We start from the raw sequence: 19,830 nt of genomic DNA, 5'->3' as shown, positions 1-19,830 counted from the left end.
AGGATCACAATCTTACTAGGAGAATGAAAATTACCTTGCAATACATATTCAGTTTTCCATGCTTTGCTATTTCTAGTAGACATAACCCTTCTTTGTGAGAAGATGTAGATCTGTGGTACAACTGGACCTCTGAACCAGCAGAGGATCCAAAACCAGGTATTTGCACTGTCTAGACAGTTTTAGCAATCTGATGTAGTGTGATTCAAAGAGATATGGTGGCAGGTGGAAGAGCAGAGTGGAAAAGAAGATTGAGAGCAATTATGTGCTCATTTTTTACTGATGGGGTAACAATGTTCCTCATACAGGAAGCCCTGTTTCTATTGCTGTATTGCTTCATTACTGAACTTATATCTGTATAAAGAGAAAATAATAAATCAAAAGGCATACACAGACATACACACAGGAAAGCCCACTGACACATATTATATATAGAAATACATGCACATACAATATGCATATACCATATGCATAGATATACATACCTCTGTATACTGCCATATAAAAATATGTTGTTTTTTTCTTATACAATAAATATGTAGACACATACATACACCTATTTAACATACATATGGATATTTACACATATGTATGTGTATACACACAGAGATCTATATGTGGCAATGCAAACGTTCCTCATTCTATAAATGACAGAAAAAACCAGCAACAATAGCTGACAGCATCTCTTTTGTGGTAAATATGAGGAGCTGCTAACAGCCCCATCAGAACATGGTCTGGGGATCAGCAAAACCCTTTGAAGATTCATATGGGAAACAACTTCAGTGCATGATGAAAACAATTTACTGTGCTGCACTGAGCGAAAGCACAGTAAATTGCTTGTGGTCTCCCATGGATTCCACAGATACAGCAATCAGGAGGAACATGTTTCTGTGCAATAATCTTCACTTATAATATACAATAGTTCAGTGCCAGATCTTCAAAACTTAGTATAGAAACTTGTCATTTTGAGCATGTCTTGGGTTTGCTGTTGGAGTTCTGCCTTGACCAGGCATGAATTGTAAGTGCAACTACAGCTCTTGCCTTAGGGTGGTCTATTGAAAATGTGTCTGGCTATTCCAAACAGATGTGAAATTTTAGTTTTCTGTATAAAATTTCAGAAATGCAAGCCTGAAAGAGGATAATTTTCCATCCAGTTGAAAAAATTACTTTTCTGTAAACATTTGTATGGAAACCGTTTTGTTCACCCAGAGTTTTTGGGTTTGTATTCCTGTAGAGCCATTACCTCAGTTTCAAATGGCAGAAATGTTATTGAAAAGATGATGCTTCCAGTATCATTTTGGTCAGTAAAATTTTGAAATAGCTCACGCCAGAAAAAAATAGTTTTATTTTGAATGTTGTAGTAAAATCTAGTATTTAAGTCTTATGAATAGAAATAGGGAAATAATAGTTTTTGATTCATCAACAACTCAAAAATAAAAATGCATGTTATAGCTAAAATTATTATTATTTAGAAAAATGAAAAGATGAGGTAAGTACTTTTTTCAAATGAAATACTATAATTTAGAAAAAAAATCTTTATCGGTTTTGTTTACAATACCAGTCAAAGGAATTTTGAAGCAACTTATTGTTTCAGAGTGTTAAATCCTAAATGTTTTGTTAAAGAACAGAAAGTAAACATTTCCCGTATTGGTTTATTTTATTTTGCTTCAGAATATACAGAAAAAATGATGCAAATCTCAAAACATTTAATATAACAATTTAGATGCTCTAATACTGAATTTTAAGCCAAAGAAAAATGTTTTGTGCAAAAGAAGGTGCCCGCTACCTAATATTGATGTTCAATAGTTAATGGGTCAGATCTTAGATATACATTTTTTGTAGGAAAGATGGAGACATATATGGGACCTCCTGCTCTCTGACTACTTGTTCATTTTAGTATATTACACTGCAGGGAAAAAAGAAGTCTTCCTTCTACAACTACAGGGATTATATAGAAGTTGGCTTTTTGCTCATTGTTTTGAAGACATGGCAGAAAGTGTAAGCATGGACAAGGAGAAGAAATAGAAAGGATTGTCTCTTGACTACTTCTTTCTATTTGGTGGAGTTACTAGAATTTCCAGACCCTTCAAACTATCTTCTGGTGTTCAGCTTTGAGCAAGAAAATGTTGAGCATGGATGAGAAATTATGCAGCTGAGGGAGGACAGTAACTTTCCCTGAAACTTGTCAGGAGGGAGGAAGGCTGGATTTTAGGGAGGAAGGACTAGAAGATCCTAATAACTCATTTGAACAGCCCACCTCCAGCAGAGCTGTGGCCTCATATATCACTCAGCCATTGCAGAAGCTGAACTTGAGTGTTGCCCATTTTTCCTACTGTTCTTTATCAGAGCAATGCATCTCTACTATTCACAATCATCACGACTGCTACATGTTTTGACAACACCAGCTACTCTTCAGAGGTTTCACCTACCTAGAATTTAAACAGCATTCCTCAGCTGGAAAGTTTTTATTCATAAACAAGTGAAACCAGACACACTTTTTCAGGGCCCAAATTCAGGTTGTCATAACAACTTGACACAGTTCTAATAATCCTATTTTTATCACACTGCTTAAGTAGAAAGAACAAGATGTATTTGTTCCCCATAAAACCAATTGTGATTCAATCAAAGTGTGTTCTTGTAATTAGACATAGAGCACCAGTACACCTCACAGTGACATCAGGTTACTCTCAGAGTAACCCTGCTGATGTTGGTGGTTTAGTTTGAATTTATATAGGTGTACCTGAGCTCTGAATGTGGCACCAAATAACTAAGCTTCTTCTGCTCTTAAGGAAAGCTCTACTGTTCAAATCAGAAAGGATAGAGAAATGGGAACATATTGAAAAGAACTGAAGTGGAAATAAGATACAACAAAAAATGGTGTTTGCTTAAAAGCAAGAAAAGAATATTATCAGTTCTAAATAGCCACATTGGAAATTTTGATCTGATCCTGAGACATTTACACAATACCTGCTAACAAAAAGTCTTCATCCACAGCCACATTTTCTGGGGCAATTGTATGCTGTGTCCTATCACAGTGGTAGTTTTCTTAACCTTCTCTAAGCTGTATCTAAACATCTCAATGCCCAACAGGACAAAGCAAAACAAGTGACTGTCCTGTTTTTAGCTGGCATAGAGTTTATTTTTTTTCTTTTAGTAGCTGGTACAGTGCTGTGTTTTCAGTTTAGTATGAGAATAATGTTGATAATACACTGATGTTTGTTATTTCTAAGTAGTGCTTACACCAGTCAAAGACTTTTCAGCTTCTCAGGCCCTGCCAGCAAGAAACTGGGAGGGGGCACAGCCAGGACAGCTGACCCAAACTGGCCAAAGGGCTATTCCATACCATATGACGTCATGCTCAGTATATAAACTGGGGGAGGTTGGCCAGAGCAGGCACCACTGCTCCGGAACTGGCTGGGTATCAGTCAGTGGGTGGTGAGCAATTGCATTGTGCATCACCTATTTTGTTGTATTATTATTATTATTATTATTATTATTATTAATAATAATAATAATAATAATAATAATTTCCCCCCCTTCCTTTTCTGTCCTATTAAACTGGCTTTATCTCAACCCATGAATTGTACTATTTTTTTCTTTTTTTCCCAATTCTCTCCTCCATCCCACTGGACAGTGGGCAGTGTGAGTAAATGGCTGTGCGGTGTTTAGCTGCCTGCCAGGTCAAACCACAACAGCGACTTACATGAATCTGTTTTTGGTTTCTCTGAAAGGACTAGAGAAGTGCAGACAGCCAGTTACAGGTAAGGCCTGGTTTAAGAAGCCTGTCTCTCTCTTCCTGCTTTTGGGATGGGATTCACTTCATCTCATTGTAGTCACTTACAACTTTAGATATCTAAGCTAAGCTACCGGACTCAACTCTGCAGATGTTGGAGAAAGTTGTCACATGCATAGGGAATCCATAGGCAGGATTTCATACCTCTAGAGCAAGACCAGGCATTTAATTTTCAGATGGCAGAAGTTAGGTGAAAGTGTTTCTACTCTCCATTCCCACTTCTTAGTTGTAACCTGATGGCTCTGCGATGTTTGAAGCATGAAGTTTGAGAAGTGAATCCTAGGCCATGTCTAATAGATCCCCAGTTCATGTGTGCTAGGCCTTGTGGCTGCTATCCCTAGTTCTGCTACAATATGTAAACTAAACTTCTGTTTTATTCCATACTGGTGTTATGTACATACATGTGGTTGAAAAGTATGTACAGGTTCAGGATAGGTAGGATCTGTGCAAATGTAGGATCCAGGGGACTTGAACTCCATTTTTCCTTATGCTTTTAATAGGTCCTCGAAATGCCATTTTGTTGTGCTCTCCCTTAATTTGTTTGGGAAAAAAACCCCAAACCAAAACCCTGAGTAATAACCCTTCACTTCTTTTCTTATCTTGCTAATTTACATGCAGACTTTGAGTGTAAAAACTACTCATTTTTATAGTGACTAATATGACCGGATGGTCTACAAACCGCTAAAATAATTCCACCTGTGCCTTCAATTGTATGAATCCTCACAGGAAATAATATATCACATGGATACGAATCTTAAATATGTGGTAATAACGTAATCAGGTGATGCATACAATATGGACCAACGATGAAGCAGATCTTTAGCTCATATAAATTAAAGTATTCACTATAAACGCACCTAAGCCATTTTCAAATGATGAAAAGCTTCTGAAAGCTTTTGTGGTACTACCCAAAGAAGGATGAAGCATCACGAATTCACTGTGCTAAAGAACCACCCACTAAGCAATGTAAAGAAGAGAAACCCCTGAACAGCTTCAAATGATATGGTAGGGTGGCAGCCAAAACCACCCCCTCAATCTTTTTTACCTCCAGAGTGCCAACAAAGGAAGAAGCAAGTTGCTTGTGTTCCCTTAGATTTAAAGACACTCAGTGTGATGTTTAAAAATATTGAACAATAAATATCATGTGGAAAGTGAGGTTCTGCACAAAACTAATTTGCAAGAGCAAAGAGAAAGCAAAATAAAAGTATATGTGTTGTTAGATGTGTTGTGGGTACCAGTTTCTAATTAAATAAGCTGTTCAGTGTTTGAGTTCTTGATCAGTATGCAAGGTGTCAAACAACTTCTCCATGCCTCTGGTTATTTCAACAGCTGACAGTGTTCTTTACAGAACAAACAAACAAAAAGTATAATTTAATCGTGTCTTTGACAACATTTGCTTTTCCTAATAATACCTACAGTCTTTGCTTTAATGACACTATTTTCAGATAGATGCCTGATGTGTTGATAGTAAGTATTCCATGCAAATGGTTGTATTTCAGTATTGAAATATAGGTTCTGTGAAAAGTTCAGTCTATATTTAGAAAATATGGTTTAAATGAATGCATCAAATATCAAGTCTGGTTGCCCATTGCTTTGTACATTATTGGATTATTGATAATTGTGCAGAGGAAATGCAAAGAACTGCTATCCAGATATGAAGACCTTTTTTCTCCTGTCTTACAAAGAATAACTATTTCTGTAGCACTCCCTGGGATCTCAGCTGGGACTGTTATCATTGCACTCATGGGATGCCGTCATATTCTCTGAAAGAAAAAATTTACTTTTGGTAGCAGAATTTGACTAACAGTCTTTTGGGAAAAAAACCAAGGGTATGATAACTCTACACAAGGTGAGGCATGAGGATTGAAGATAAAAGCATCTACCAAACTGACCTTAGAAACACCATTCATGATACAGAAGCTTCTTTATTATTAGTCTCCTTTAAATCAGGACTTTTATATCTGCTTTCCATGGTCTACAAGTTTATAACAGCAGAACTTGACACTGAAGCCCTGAGGGTTTTTGTGCTTCCATTTTATGTATTTAACAGATCATTTCATCACATCATATTTCAGAGCCATTGTGTGGGTATCTAAACTGTTGGAACTATATGTAATAGAAGAGAATTTCTTACTGATGGTGCTTCTTCATAAGTTAAAAAGACAAAAAATGTAGCTAAGTCTGTTATGTAAAACAGTAAAAGAAAATGTACTAACTGAAAAATAACACATTTCCTTAGGAACAAGAATTCTTTGTTAAATAAGGTATTATTTAGTTGTTAAATAAATTGTTAATATGGTGGTCTTTCTTTTAAAGGAAAACACTTTGTGACCATAAAAATAAAGCGCAATTACTAGAATTACAATTGATGTTTTGGCTCAAAATCAAGTTGACATAAACTAAAAGTTGAGAAGCAAGTTTTAAGTAATGTTTTTATTTTTAGAGTCATACTTTTAAAAGCTAAAAAATGTTCATGTGCATCTATATTTATAATTTTAGAGTGTCTATAGTTATATATTTAGAGTTCTTTGAAATGAAAACATGCTTGAAGTATTCAGTTTTTGCATGTTTGGTTTTGCAAATAGACTTTTGGAATTTTTTTTTTTTTTGACAACTTGTATTTTTTAGCCATGTTATTCAGAAATTTTGAAAGCAAGATAGACCTTACAAGAGCTGTCATTTTAATGTTATTTTCAATTTGTTCATTGTGGAGGCATTTGCATTTCAATTCTAACCAAATCCTCAGAGATCTCAAACCAAAGGTATGAAATTCTTTCATTCTTCTTGACATTTCTGGGATGCCATTTCTTACAGTAATGGATTGGGGGGGAAGATTGATCTCACGATAACATATCTTTTTTTATGTATAACATTAGAGAAAATATTAAGTACAGGACAGGAATTTTCCTCACTATGATGATGTCACTTTGATCTCCACTGCATACAGAATATTTATAAAAAGACAAAAGTTATTATCATATTTCTCCAAGGGATTGGGATTGTCATTCTGAAAATAAATCAGAGATGGGCTGTTTTCCTTCCAAACACATTTGACTCCAAGTCTTCTGCTTAAATAAAGCATTGTTATGTCCTCTGTATTTGTATCTGTTAAGATCATATCCAAATTTCTCTGTTCTTTACTGTTGGCTACTGTTTACTCTGGAAATTCAGATAGACATAATGATGCCTAAAAGGCAGTGGAGAGTGCTCTAAGCCACAAAATCATGCAGTTCCTCAAAGTTCACAGAGGTAGACTTGCCAAGAGAGGAACTAGGCTCTTTCTCATGAGCAATATTCGAAAACCTTAGCCAAGAGGGCCAGGCTTCTTGTAATCTCCAACAACAAAGCCTCCTCTGTTTTCAAAAATTGCTCCTTGCTTTTTTTTATTTTTGCTTTTTTTTTTTTTTTTTATCTGTTTGGGGTTTTGTTTTGTTTTGTTTTGAAAGGATTGCTTTTCTTTATCAGACTTACTTGGCATGCAAAATAATCTGCCAGCTGCATCATGTCTTCTCTGGGCACACATCAAAAACTAGTTTGGATGCCACCTGTTTGATTACTCATCTAGTGATGCCAGTTCTGATTTTGCTTGAACATGCTATGAATGGAACAAAGAGCAGCAGAATATATTATGTTTTTCTAAAAAATGAAATGAAGTTGAAGAACTGGTGATAGTTAAAAGAAAACCTGATCAGAACTGGTTCTGTTGTATCACCATATAAATAGCTATACTGCACTTGAAATTTTGGACAATACATCTTGGTCAATTATACCAGAACTTCTCAAACCTCAAATATAATTTTCTATACAAACTTCTTTTTTTTCTTCAGTAGTAGAATTTTTTAAGACCTTATGAAAAATGCCTGTGCATATATTTGTAAATTACTATATATTCTTTCATTTACATACATTCATATATAAGTGTGGATCTTAAGATATTGGAACATTCATAAACATGACAGTAGTTTTACAGAATTCTTGTATACTTTTTCAACTAAGTAATTTACACTGTTATCAGAAAAAATTAAGACATAGAGAAATCTAAAATAAAAGTCTACTTATTCTTAAGTACATGCTTAAAATAAGAAGTGACTTTAACTTTAAAAATGCCTCTTAACAGTAAAAGGAACTTTTATTCACTAGTTCAGATGTAGATCCCTAGTTTGCAGATGTTTGACGTTAGGCATAATCCCATTATCTCTGATAAACATCTTGATAGGGAGCTCACCAACTGGATATGTAGCTGAACTATATTATTCAGAGACTTTTATGAAACAGGGTGTTGGAGGAGATTACAAAAAGGCTCAATTAATAGTTCCTTCCCTTACGGTCACTTCATGCATTTTCAAAACACAGCTGAAGTACAGGTAGGATCAATTTCTATGTTTGCATAGCAAGTTGCCTAACCGTGTTAGATTTGGGACACCAACACCATTGACATCTATGAAACCTTTTCCACTAAATTCAGGGAAGACTGGATTAAAGAAAACAGACAGAGAGGTAAAAGACAAAATGTGAGTGAATGTAAGTAGTACTGGAGAGTGGGGCATTCAGATGTGTTTTGAATTTCGCAAACAGTTTTCTTTAGGTTTGGTTGTCAGCTGATGTTTGGGGAGAGAGGTTTGTTCATTTCAGTTAATGGAGTTTCCCTTTTGCTGGGAAAGAAATGAACTTTAAAGCTTTTTAATGAGAGATGTGTATAGCATTTGATATGTATCTGGGTACTGACACTAATTATATGGAGAATGGAAACTAATTAATTATTCAAGCAGCTTTTTTAAGAGTTTATCAACCACTGCCAGTGGCTCTCTACTGCAATGACTTTAATGTCTGTCACTGTCACAGCTTATACATGTTCCTGATAATTGACTATTATGATGTTGCCCTCTTTTGCATTATACAATTTAAGTTAGGCCTACATGAAATGTAGTAGAGTATCTTACAAGGGTTTTCTTGAAATAATCCAGGGTGAAAGTATGAAGTAGTTAAGTGACTTGCCTTTAATTTCTCTTTTGGGAAGCTGATCACTCCAAGCTCTCTTCAGTGTTTATGGGAGCAGTAGATGAGAATGAAATTCTGTACTTCAGGTCAAAGTGTGCTTATATTATCAGCTCCTTAGAATGAGGAAAAAATTGTAATGTGCATTTACAAAGCTCAGACATCTAACTCGTACCACAGATTATTATCAGTGAATTGTTAATTATACAAAGTCTAAATATAAGGTTCATAGTTGGTCTGTGATGTAAATAACAATATAATCAAGCAATTAAATTATCATGAGGCTTCAGTATAATCTGTCAGAGATTTTGAGGGAAGACAATATTCTTTGGGTTCCAATAAAATTTGAGACTGATTTGAGATGTTACCAACATAATAGAGCTACAAATGTATAACCCCCTTGAGTTCAAACTGTGATTGATTCCTTTGTTTCAAAAAGCATGCTCCTTTCTCTTTTTCTTTAGTTCCACTCTTAAATATGCCTTACATAGGAAGGGCAGAGATATAAATTATTTTTTTAATGTTCCCTGATACTGATACACTTGGCTTCATAGACAGCTGATGGACTACAATCACTGCTTATTGTAGCAAACTTAATAATTGTATTGTTGCCTTGGATTAATCTATTCACTGGAGTTCTCTATTTTGCCCTCCTCTTATAATACTAAACTGTAAAATCACAAAGGCTGCGAATATCATTTCATTATGGGTGTGAACTGTCCCTAGCACAACAGATTGTTGATCCCCCATTTGGCAGTTTGACATAGGTGCAAACCGACCATTAAAGTACTAAACGTGTTTGTAAGAGTATGTGGAAGGAGAGTGTCTGGAGAAGGCGCCTGTGTGCCTGTGCCAGCTGCTGGGCCGGGGCGAGTGTCTGTGTCATCCCCAGTCCTGGTGTGCGTGGGCGATGCCTGTGTATTCACGAGCAAACTTCAAGCTGGTCCAGCTGGCAAGTAGGGAGACCTCGGGTCTGGGACAGGGTATCAGACAGACGGGGGATCTGGGGGACCTGGGGGACCTGTGCTGGTGCACACAGGAGGACCTGCAAGTGTGCGGTGCGTGAGGGATGCCTGCGTGCGCGCCCGTCTGCAGTGAGCCCCAGGCTGGACCAGCTGGCAAGCGGGGGGCCTGTGGGTGGTTAAGGAGGCCTGGGATCCAAGCCCGGGGTGCCGGCTGAACAGAGGGGCTGTGCCAGTGCTCGAAGGATCCGCAAATATGTGTGTGCTTGTGAACCTAGAGAGTGGGGGGGGTGTGTGTGTGTGTGCCACCACCAGTGACCTTCCGTCTCTGCCAGCAGAGGAAGAGGAGGGGACCTGGCTGTGTGTTTATGCTGTATGAGCCCTGTATGTAGGTGCTGTGGAAGGCAGCGCCTTGTCTCTGGCGATGCGTGTGTTCAGCCTTGTCAGCGCCTGCTGTGTCTGTGTGTCTCTGCGTGTTTATCTCTGGGACACGTGGGCTGTTTTGTTACTGGTTGAAGCTGCAGCTGAGGAAGCGGCAGCCACAGCTCTTGGGCTGGGCAGAGACCCTGGGTCCAGGGCACTGTCCTGGGCGCCAGCAACCGGGCAGCAGAAACCTGGGCTGGAGCAGCTGGTGGAGGCGATCACATTTCTTACATCACTTAGCAGTATTATGACAACAGCTGTTACCATGTTTTTCTACATTAAATGATTAACTGCTGTGGGAGGACAGACTCATAAGTCCAGTGACAGAAGAGTCTACTTATGCTAGAACCTGAGAGCTGAGTTGCACATATACACAGACTGGGACCATATGGCAGATTGATGTCACAGGCCAGCCTCAGAACAGCCACTTTCTTACAGCTGTTGGTGATATATTTATTACTGAGGGTGCTGTTAAAAAACATCAATAATCCCCTTAACTAGCATAATAGTAACATAGCTCCAGCATATAAGGCGATCTGACAAGGCCTTTGGGTCTTAGAAGCAATCAAAAGTAGAGAAGTTCAAAAAGAACAGAAAAGAAAATACAGTGTCAACTAAAAACCTCTTTTGAAACTCTAAAAGGAAAAAAGATTAACTGAGGCTATTTACGGTGAAGGACAAAGATACTGACTTCCTTAAAGAGCTGATTCAAATACCAGTTGCACCTACTTTTTTTCAGTTTTAATTTCATTGTTTGCATGTGAATAAATCACTCATTTATGAGGAAAGTAAATATTTTTCATGAAAAATATCATTTTGTGGAAATATTCTTATTTTACTGAAAGATGATTGAGTCTCTAAAGCAAAAAGGTACTCTTGGATTGCATGTATTTCAACCAATGGCCCAATAACTTGAGCTTGGTTAAAGAAAATATTTCAGAAAGTTATCACGTTTTTCATCTGAAAACCGAAAGCCATGGAAATTTTCTCATTTGCTTTAGTAGCCTGTCCCAATAGTTAACCACATTTGCTGTTAAGAAGTTAACTTATTTCTCACTCTCTTTTTCTGGCTTCAGCTTCGAGTTTTTTGTCCTTGTTATGACTTTCTCCACTACAATGAGGTGGTCTTAACTACTTGTGATTTCTGTCCATGAAGATACCTCTACACTATAAGCAAGTTACCTTTCAGTCTTCTTTTGTTTTGCCAGCTTTTTTTTTTCTTTTTCAGCTGTATTTTTTTGAAAACCTGACCTCCAGACTTATATGAACTGTTCTAAGCTTAACCAGTCCCCCAGTCTTTTACAGAATGAAAAAACAAAACAAAAATTCAGAGATGAAGATATAGTTTCCTTATTTGTGTGTCCAATACCATAACTGAGCCTTTTATATAAAAATCACTGCAACCTCCGTTCACCAGCTTATTGTGCAGAATCTTCCTATGCAAAAACCTAGGTGTGTTTATCAGGTACACCTGCATTTACAAGTAAACGAGGGATTTTATTTTTCTTCCAAGTCTGGTGGAGCGTCTCTGAAAACACACTTGAAGAAGAGTAAAACTCCATACAGGCACAATGAGGAGCAAGGAGAAAATGTGTGAGAAACAATCCTGCAAACACAAAGGTGAGAGGAGGAGGAGGGCAGGAGGTGCTGCAGGCCCGGAGCAGGGATCCCCTGCAGCCCTGGAGAGACCCCGCTGGAGCAGTGATGAACTCACCGCAACCCCCATTCCCCAATCCCCTGTGCCACTGTGGGGGGAGGAGCTGGAGAATTCAGAAATGAAGTTGAGCCCAGGAAGAAGGGAGGGGTGGGGGAACATGTTTACTATCATGTAATGTTACTCATTACTATCTCTTATTTGATTGACAATAAATTAAATTAATTTCCCTAAGTCGAGTTTGTTTTACCCATGATGGTAATTGCTGAGTGATGTCCCTGTCCTTATCTCAACCCATGAGCCTTTCATTGTATTTTCTCCCCCTGTCCAGCTGAGATGAGGAGTGACAGAGCAGCTTTGGTGAGTACCTGGTGTCCAGCCAAGGTCAAAGCCACCACACACCTTTTTCTTAATTATAACACCTGAATCCTTTTTCAAGCAAATTCTTTCAGTGATGAACTCTCCCTCATGTAAATAAGATCATATTGCTTTCTACTAGTTGAATAAGTTATCTTATAGTAAAATAGCTATCTTATAGTACATATGACAAATTAAAATTTTTTGAATGGGTCTAGTTTACTAGACAATCCAGCTCAGTTCACCCAACTTCATTTGCAGGTTTGGCATTTATTTACTTTTCACTTAGGTGAATTTCATGTTACCAGCAAACATGATGCTATAAGAATAGGTCAGATGCTTGAATAGCCCCTTTTCTTCAAAGTGCTCTGATACAGCTGACTGAAGGAACCAAATCTTTAAGCTGTATTCCAGAAGTAGAGGGATCTCAGAAGAGAACAGTAGCTAAAATTGATCCAGAAGTTTCTCAGAAAGAAGGGACCTAAATGTCTGGAATTGCTTACGAAATGAAACAAAGGACCCATGAGGCAGTTAATAATAGCAACAGCAACCATCAACAACAAAAGTTTAAAATAAAGAATGATCCAGAAAACACAGATAAAGATCTGTTCCACATGTCTTCCAATGTACGAGAAGGATATTTGATAGTGTTACAAAATGGCAATTTACAAAAAAAAGGAACAACAACCTTTTCACGGGAAGTAGAGTGCAGAATAATTTGACATGAATTTTACAGGGCCAGATTAATTCATATTCCTCTTGTGAAAACTGTCACACGTTTCCTCTTAAAAAAGGTGGAACTCGTCATACTTAAAGACAAGATCATAGCATGATGATGGTTCTTTTCACTGATCCATTATAGCCGTGGTCCCATTGGTGGATAGAGACATCAAATTAGAGATCAATTTATGCTATTAGTTTTCACATCTCTATTCAGAATTTAACAGCTCAAATTTCTTTTGTGCTGTCACAAAAATAATTATTTGAACTTTCTTGTTTTAAAGCATAAAAAGTGACGACAACCTTCTAAAAGAAGTCAGTATATTTCACACATTCAGAGACTTGGTAAGGCATCTTCTTTCCACTGTAACACACATTTTTTTGCACTTCCTTTTTTCTCTTCTATCTGAACCATTTAATTTCAATGATAAATTGACCAAATGAGTGTTATCAAACAGAGCAAAGATACAATATAAAGTTCCCAATCTATCAATACAAAGCTTTTTATGAGCACAGAAACAAAACTGCCTATTAGCTTTCCTTACGTATTTTATCAGTCACTGAAAAGCTAGGGCAGAACTGCCCTTCACAACTGTTGAAACAAGGTTAAGAAGCATTGCATACTACTCTATATTTTTCATACTTGCTGGGTGTTAATTTATAGGATGTTGTAAATACATATTGCACCATTTCAATCTGGTTTATATCATTTGCTTTTGTACTTTATTGCAGTAAGAAAGTGACTACTAATATATTCATATGGCACTAATACCTGGAAACAATCAACCATATAATTCAGTCATCACACACTGTAATAAATATCAATGCAATTTTAAAAGTGAAGAAATAAATCTGAGTAATATTTCTCTAAGATGTGTAGAAATTTCTGGTGTCAGTATGTGTATCTCCAACCTGACTGAAATCTATCTTTATTGGATGAATGGGCAATCTGAATTGTTATGCAAATATGACCTTCAAGAAAGTTGAAACAGAAGAAAAAAAGAAAAAAGTAAAGAAAAGATAACATTGGATGTCCAGAATTATCTAGTAAGCGCTTCTTATTTCTAAATGAAAGATCTATCATGCTTTAAGATCTTAAGTTTAAACAAAACAATGTATTTTTATTCTTTGTAATAAAAAAGGTGAACTGTAAATTGTCTTTCTGAGCCTTAGATTCTGAGAACAAGTCAAATAACTTAGGAATTTCTTAGGAACAAACAATATACTTTAATTTCCAAAGACTGATGGTTTGCAAGCTATGTGATCCAAAGACAGACACTTCAGTAGAATAATCCTATCTGTTAGAGGATTTTTTCTTCTTTTCTAATATCTGCACAAATTGTATGTTGCTTCCTAAGATTCTGCAATCAAAATCCATGCTATAATAGCTGAAGACAGAATGTTCCAACTAAAGCAAATATATAAAATGTATGACATGAGCGTTGAATTAAGTACATTCCCACAATTCTAGCAATTTGCAAGAATGTGACTCATCTACAAGTTATAAGGCACCTGTAGTAACTGCTGCTGTTGGCAAAATGCATTAAAGCTCTGTAGCGGGTTTTATGTTCACATACACTATAGTACGGATATGAGAGTTACTGAGCTCCATTCATCTACCTCTTTAGGAAAAGCTAAACACTTTTACCTCATTTATGTCTCATATACATCAACCCAGAATTTGAAGGCAATAAAGAGTATTCATTTTGGAGATGGATTCTGGTCAGTGTCTGTAGCCTCAGATTTGATTACTTCTTTGTTCAGGCTGCAGGCAAATGATAAGGCTGCTGACTAGGTCCTGACCTGAGGTTAAGCTAAACAAACAGGATGTGGGAAGGTGCTGGACATGACATGAGAAATTGCTGAATGTGACGAATAACAGCATGAGAAGCTGACAAACGATACAGATAATGCCATGAATTTCACAGGTGGTTAAGGGGTATTTTAATGTGAAGTGTCAAGCCAACCCCTTTTTTTTTAACCCATACCATGTGAATCAAAAGCATTTTTGCAGTCAAGGGACCGAGGGAGAATGTAATTTTCCTTAGCCTATGAGAGAACAGCTGGCCAGGCAGATCATGCATCGTGGTATCACTATGCTTGTGTCCACTGCAGAGCTCCAGCATTTGAGAGCCCACCACAACTGTCCATGCTTTTGTAATGTTCTTATAGTCTTCAGGTTGTAAGTCCAATGAAGTTAATTAATTTTGAGCAATGAATTGTGTTAAAGTTAACCATCTAAGCTGACCTAGTTATATCTTTGTTCTGTAAGCAATGGGGTAATACAGGAACCAAAGAGCAATTTGACCAAGATAAGTGTATAATATAGACATGATAAATCATCAGCTGAAAGTTTTTGTTTCAATGTACACACCTGAATTATGGACACAATGTGATACAGGATGAAACTAGGCTCTTTGTATACGCATATATGTGTGTATGCATATAAATATATATACAAGTAATATTCTCTCTCTTATGTCTTTATTCATATTGTAACCATTTCTTCTTTGTTATTACTTAAAATATACAAACACCACTTTTCATTAAGCATATAATGGCATTATTCATAGATGATCACAGTCAAGTTTAAAGTTCTTTTCTCTCAGGTTTTGTGTAAAAATAGATGCAATTGTATATACACTGCTACTAAGCTTGGGTTTTACATCACATTTCAGGTCATACCCATTGACCAGCTATGTTGCAAGGCATTAGGCTCAACCTGCAGCAGCTGCTCAGAGTCTAGAAATTTTGCTGAAAATTGATATAGGATTACTTTCCCTTCTGACTGCCCCCAACAAACCTTTCTGCAATGTATTTGCAAATCACTGTCACGTTCCTTGTCTTGAGATTGGAAATTCTGCCAGCTAATGTGCAACATGTCTAGTAATACCAGAAACTTTTCTGCAGCCTTCTATTTGCTGTCATATAGAGGATGACATGGAGACAGAAATAGTCCAGAGACCCATTTTTAGGGTGCCTCGAATTCCTTACTACAAAAGAACTTTGGGGTAATCCTGTGTGTTCTGTACATAAATAAATCAGCAACATAAAGAACCATTTGCAGCTTAGAGATAACATACAGGTGACAGGCAACTCAGATATCTTGGTGTAGTTGAAACAAGCTTCCAGATTGTTTCTAAATACCATTGCAGACTTCAATTTTAATTTTAGTGGATTGAAAAGGAAGTAGAGATCAGACCATTTCTGATCTCCATTTGGTCTTGGAATAATGTATTCCTGCTTTTCTTGACTGTAGGGAAGACCAAAAAAATTACAGCATGCTAAGAAATGTGAAACTGGAGGTGTTTTGAGTGACTGAGTTGTATCAAGGGATCTGTGTTCTAGCTGGTTTTCACTCCTTACCCCAAAAGAAAACACTCATCCTTCATTAATGAACTCTTTCATGTGCTGTCCATGATTTCTGGCCCACCGACAATATAACTGTGAATACAAGTAATTTTAAAGTCTTGTACTTTTGCTATTGCAACTCTAGTAGTAATCAAACTTTCCTCTCAATCTTGATTCACAGACAGTGGTAGTAACACAACCTTGACCCCAGCAGCATTTAAAATGAGCCCTACAGCAAATATGAGGATCACTTCACAATAAAATAAAGTTCAGAGTTTTGCTGGCCAAGCCTTACTATGCTATCCTTGTCTACCTCCATTAATTTGAAAATCTCCTTGCTACATCAAGAAAATCTTAGGAGAGTGGGGCTACTGAATCCTTTATAATATTATGAAAATGTCATATTATGGCACTGTCCCTTTGAACACATAAAAGAATCTGGGAAGGATCTTAGACATGGGTGCCTGTATATATAGACACAGAGGTCTACCTTTAGCTCTGTGATCACATTGTCCTGAAAACTATACTTCTCATGTGTAGAATGATAAAAGCAGCACAAACTCTGTTAGGTGTAACTGTAAAGGAATATATCTGAGAGATGCATGTTCTGTAGCCTGAAAGGACTTCCATTTTGTCCTAACTGATTATTAGAAACAATCTAAAAAAAAAAAAAAAAAAAAAAGAAAAAAAAGAAAAGCCCAAGCCCAAAGCCTTTTTAACCTTCAAATGCCTTGTCATATCTTGTTTGTGGAAAAATGAGCTCTCTTCATTGCCTGTAGTTAGTCATTGAAAAAGCCAGAGTACGTCCTGACCAGTTAGAGCATCTCCTCTTGCAAGCCTGATGACACAGGAGAATGATTATGAAATGGAAACATTAAAACAATAGGTCTGTGATTTTTTTTGAGCTTTCCATGATCCTGAATTCCAAGTCAATGCTGCTGAAGAGGATTGTGTTACCTGTCACAGCACAGTCCAGCTTTTGCATACTACTCATGAAATATTGAAAAATAAAACAAAACACCAGTGTTTATTGGCACGGCTGTTCCATTTGCTGAAAGCATAAATATTTATGATCAGCCCATGGCTAGCACTGTGACAAGGTATGTCTCCAAAACAATAAAGTTGTGTACTTTGAAGAGATGGGGCTGTCTTCCCAACAGAGACTGTACCTAAACCTGGACACTGAAATGTGTGCAGACACGTGTCTTGAATTCTGACCCAGAAAGATACCTCTTCAGAGAAAATGGCCTCAGGTTTGGGAATTTGTTGGCACAACCGTGACAATATTTAAAAAACTTTAATATATGAGATTTTGGCATTGAAACTGTGTGGATAATATATATATACAAGTTAATAACCAGGCAGTGCGCTATGTTCTCTAGCAGTTTGTACATTTGTTATTGTTATTAACTGTTTCTATTATGACAAAACACAAAGTCTGCATCTGAGAGCAACACCATGCTAGGTAATATTCAGGCATAATAACAGCCTGCTTCAGAGAATTTGCAATTAAAGAATTAGATAGCCAAGTAAAAAATTATCATCCTTAAAACTGTACTTTTCTTAAAATTATACAACCCTTAAAATTGTTATAATCCTCACTTAATGCTGGATTTATTTCATCATTTGTTTGTTTCTTCCTTTGTACTTTCATTTCAAGGTTCTTGCAGAACATTCTGTTTCTAAGAGAAATTTAGGATTTTTTGTTCTTAGCCCACTCACGCTACTGTAACAAGAGGTGACTCAGTTTCAGCGTAGATGTAGATTCTCAGTTCAATTGCCTGAATGTAGGATTCGTGTGTTGCTAAAGGTACCTTTGGGTACCTGAGACATTTACATTGAGCTGGAAGATAATGTTCAATACCTACAGAAGAATTATGTCCATCTGCGACAGTAGCTGGAGGCCAGCCAGGTTATATAGTATCTTATAAGGTACTGGATGCATATCTTTAAGCAGCTGAATGGCTGATCTACCTGTCTGTGTCTGCATAGTATTGTACTACTTACTACCGTCAATAGAGCTTAGGGAGGTATTCAGATCACTCAAAGGTAGACATACAGGACATGATTCATGCACTAAACGTGGTTGATGCCATTTGAGATGCCTTATGCATCTTACCTGTTTCCCGAAGTCTGATCTGGAAGGATGTAGGTCTCTTGAACTTCCTGTGTCAAATCTGTGAGTCCTGTTGCAGATGTTGCAGATTTCTGAGGGCACATTAAATACCACCAGATGCCTATCTTCAGATAACAGAATTGAGCCTATGTTAGCTCAATACCTGAACAGATTTTCAACCTGCACTGTACTGACATGATATCCACTGACTGAAATGGCTTTTAGATATACCTAGTGCCTTTACAGATACCCAAATTCAGGGATTCAGACTGAGTCCCTACCTTTGTGTATCACCCAAAAGCCTTCACATCAAAACTAGTAGATTGTGATCGAAAAATAAAATCTAAAATATAGAAAATACCTCTACTTTAGTTTAATCCACGTTAAAAAAAAACAACTTTCTTTTCATGCGATAGACAGATTCTTAGAACACTGTCTTCGGATGAAACAGATCATCATTTTATTCCCTTCACTTCAGATATTCAAAACAGTATCACTTCCTTCCTGAAGCATGTTCTTGCTAGCAGTCTGTAAGGAAGAACAGGTTTTTATTACCCTCCTGTTTAATTTATGCTGTTGTAAAGAAAAAAATGAATGAGACATTCAGAAAAGGAATATGCCTTAACTGTACCCAAGTGTCTCAGTTTTCAAGCAGAGGACATACTGCTCTGACTTCTCTCCTAAAAACAGCTTCTCTAGCTTATATTACTCATGCACTTGACAGAATATAAATAATTATTTGGTAGCTCACCTAAACACATCAGGTCTGTTTTTCTAAGAGCTTCTGCCTTCTATTTTTAGATTAGCATTTTAACACCAGCACTTCCCAGACTGTTCTCTAAATGACATAGTACTCTTGCTTCCCTCCCACATCCTCTTTTCTCCTGTAAGGCAAGAAGCAGCACTCATTGCAGAGCTGTTTCAAAGCTGTATGTATGTTCATTAGTTTAACCAATATGTGCTTACTGTCTAACAGAGGCCAAACCTAAGATAAACCTGTCTTTTTTTTTTTTTTTTTTTCAAGAGGGCACATGAATTTTGGTCTCTTCCCTTTACTTGGATGCTATCTTTCATTAAAAGTATGATTTGGTTGATGTTAGCAACAGAGCTTAAAATTTAACTGACAGATAGTTCTAATCTTTGTTACTTTAGAAATGAATGAAAACTTTAAATAAATAAGAAAAAAAAAAAAAAGCGCAGGCTAAAACAAGTTTTGGGTGTATGGATTAAACCCCCAGACTCAGACTTCTCATATTCAAGTGACTCTTTTAATCACTTGGAGACAGAGAACTTTTCTTTATTTCTGTCTTCTCACCACCATGTCCAAATTATTTTCTGCAGAATAACATAGCAGTAACTGAAGGGCTGAAGTATGCTCTGTCTTTGGAAAACTTATAAGCCAGTGGTTAGGGCACATTCCTGGCAATGGAGAACTTTAAATCTGAAACCCTTTGAGATGAGG

Source organism: Pelecanus crispus, chromosome 2 (genome assembly GCF_030463565.1).
Source record: "Pelecanus crispus isolate bPelCri1 chromosome 2, bPelCri1.pri, whole genome shotgun sequence".
NCBI classification, from domain to species: domain Eukaryota; kingdom Metazoa; phylum Chordata; class Aves; order Pelecaniformes; family Pelecanidae; genus Pelecanus; species Pelecanus crispus.
This window is presented reverse-complemented; position numbering follows the sequence as displayed.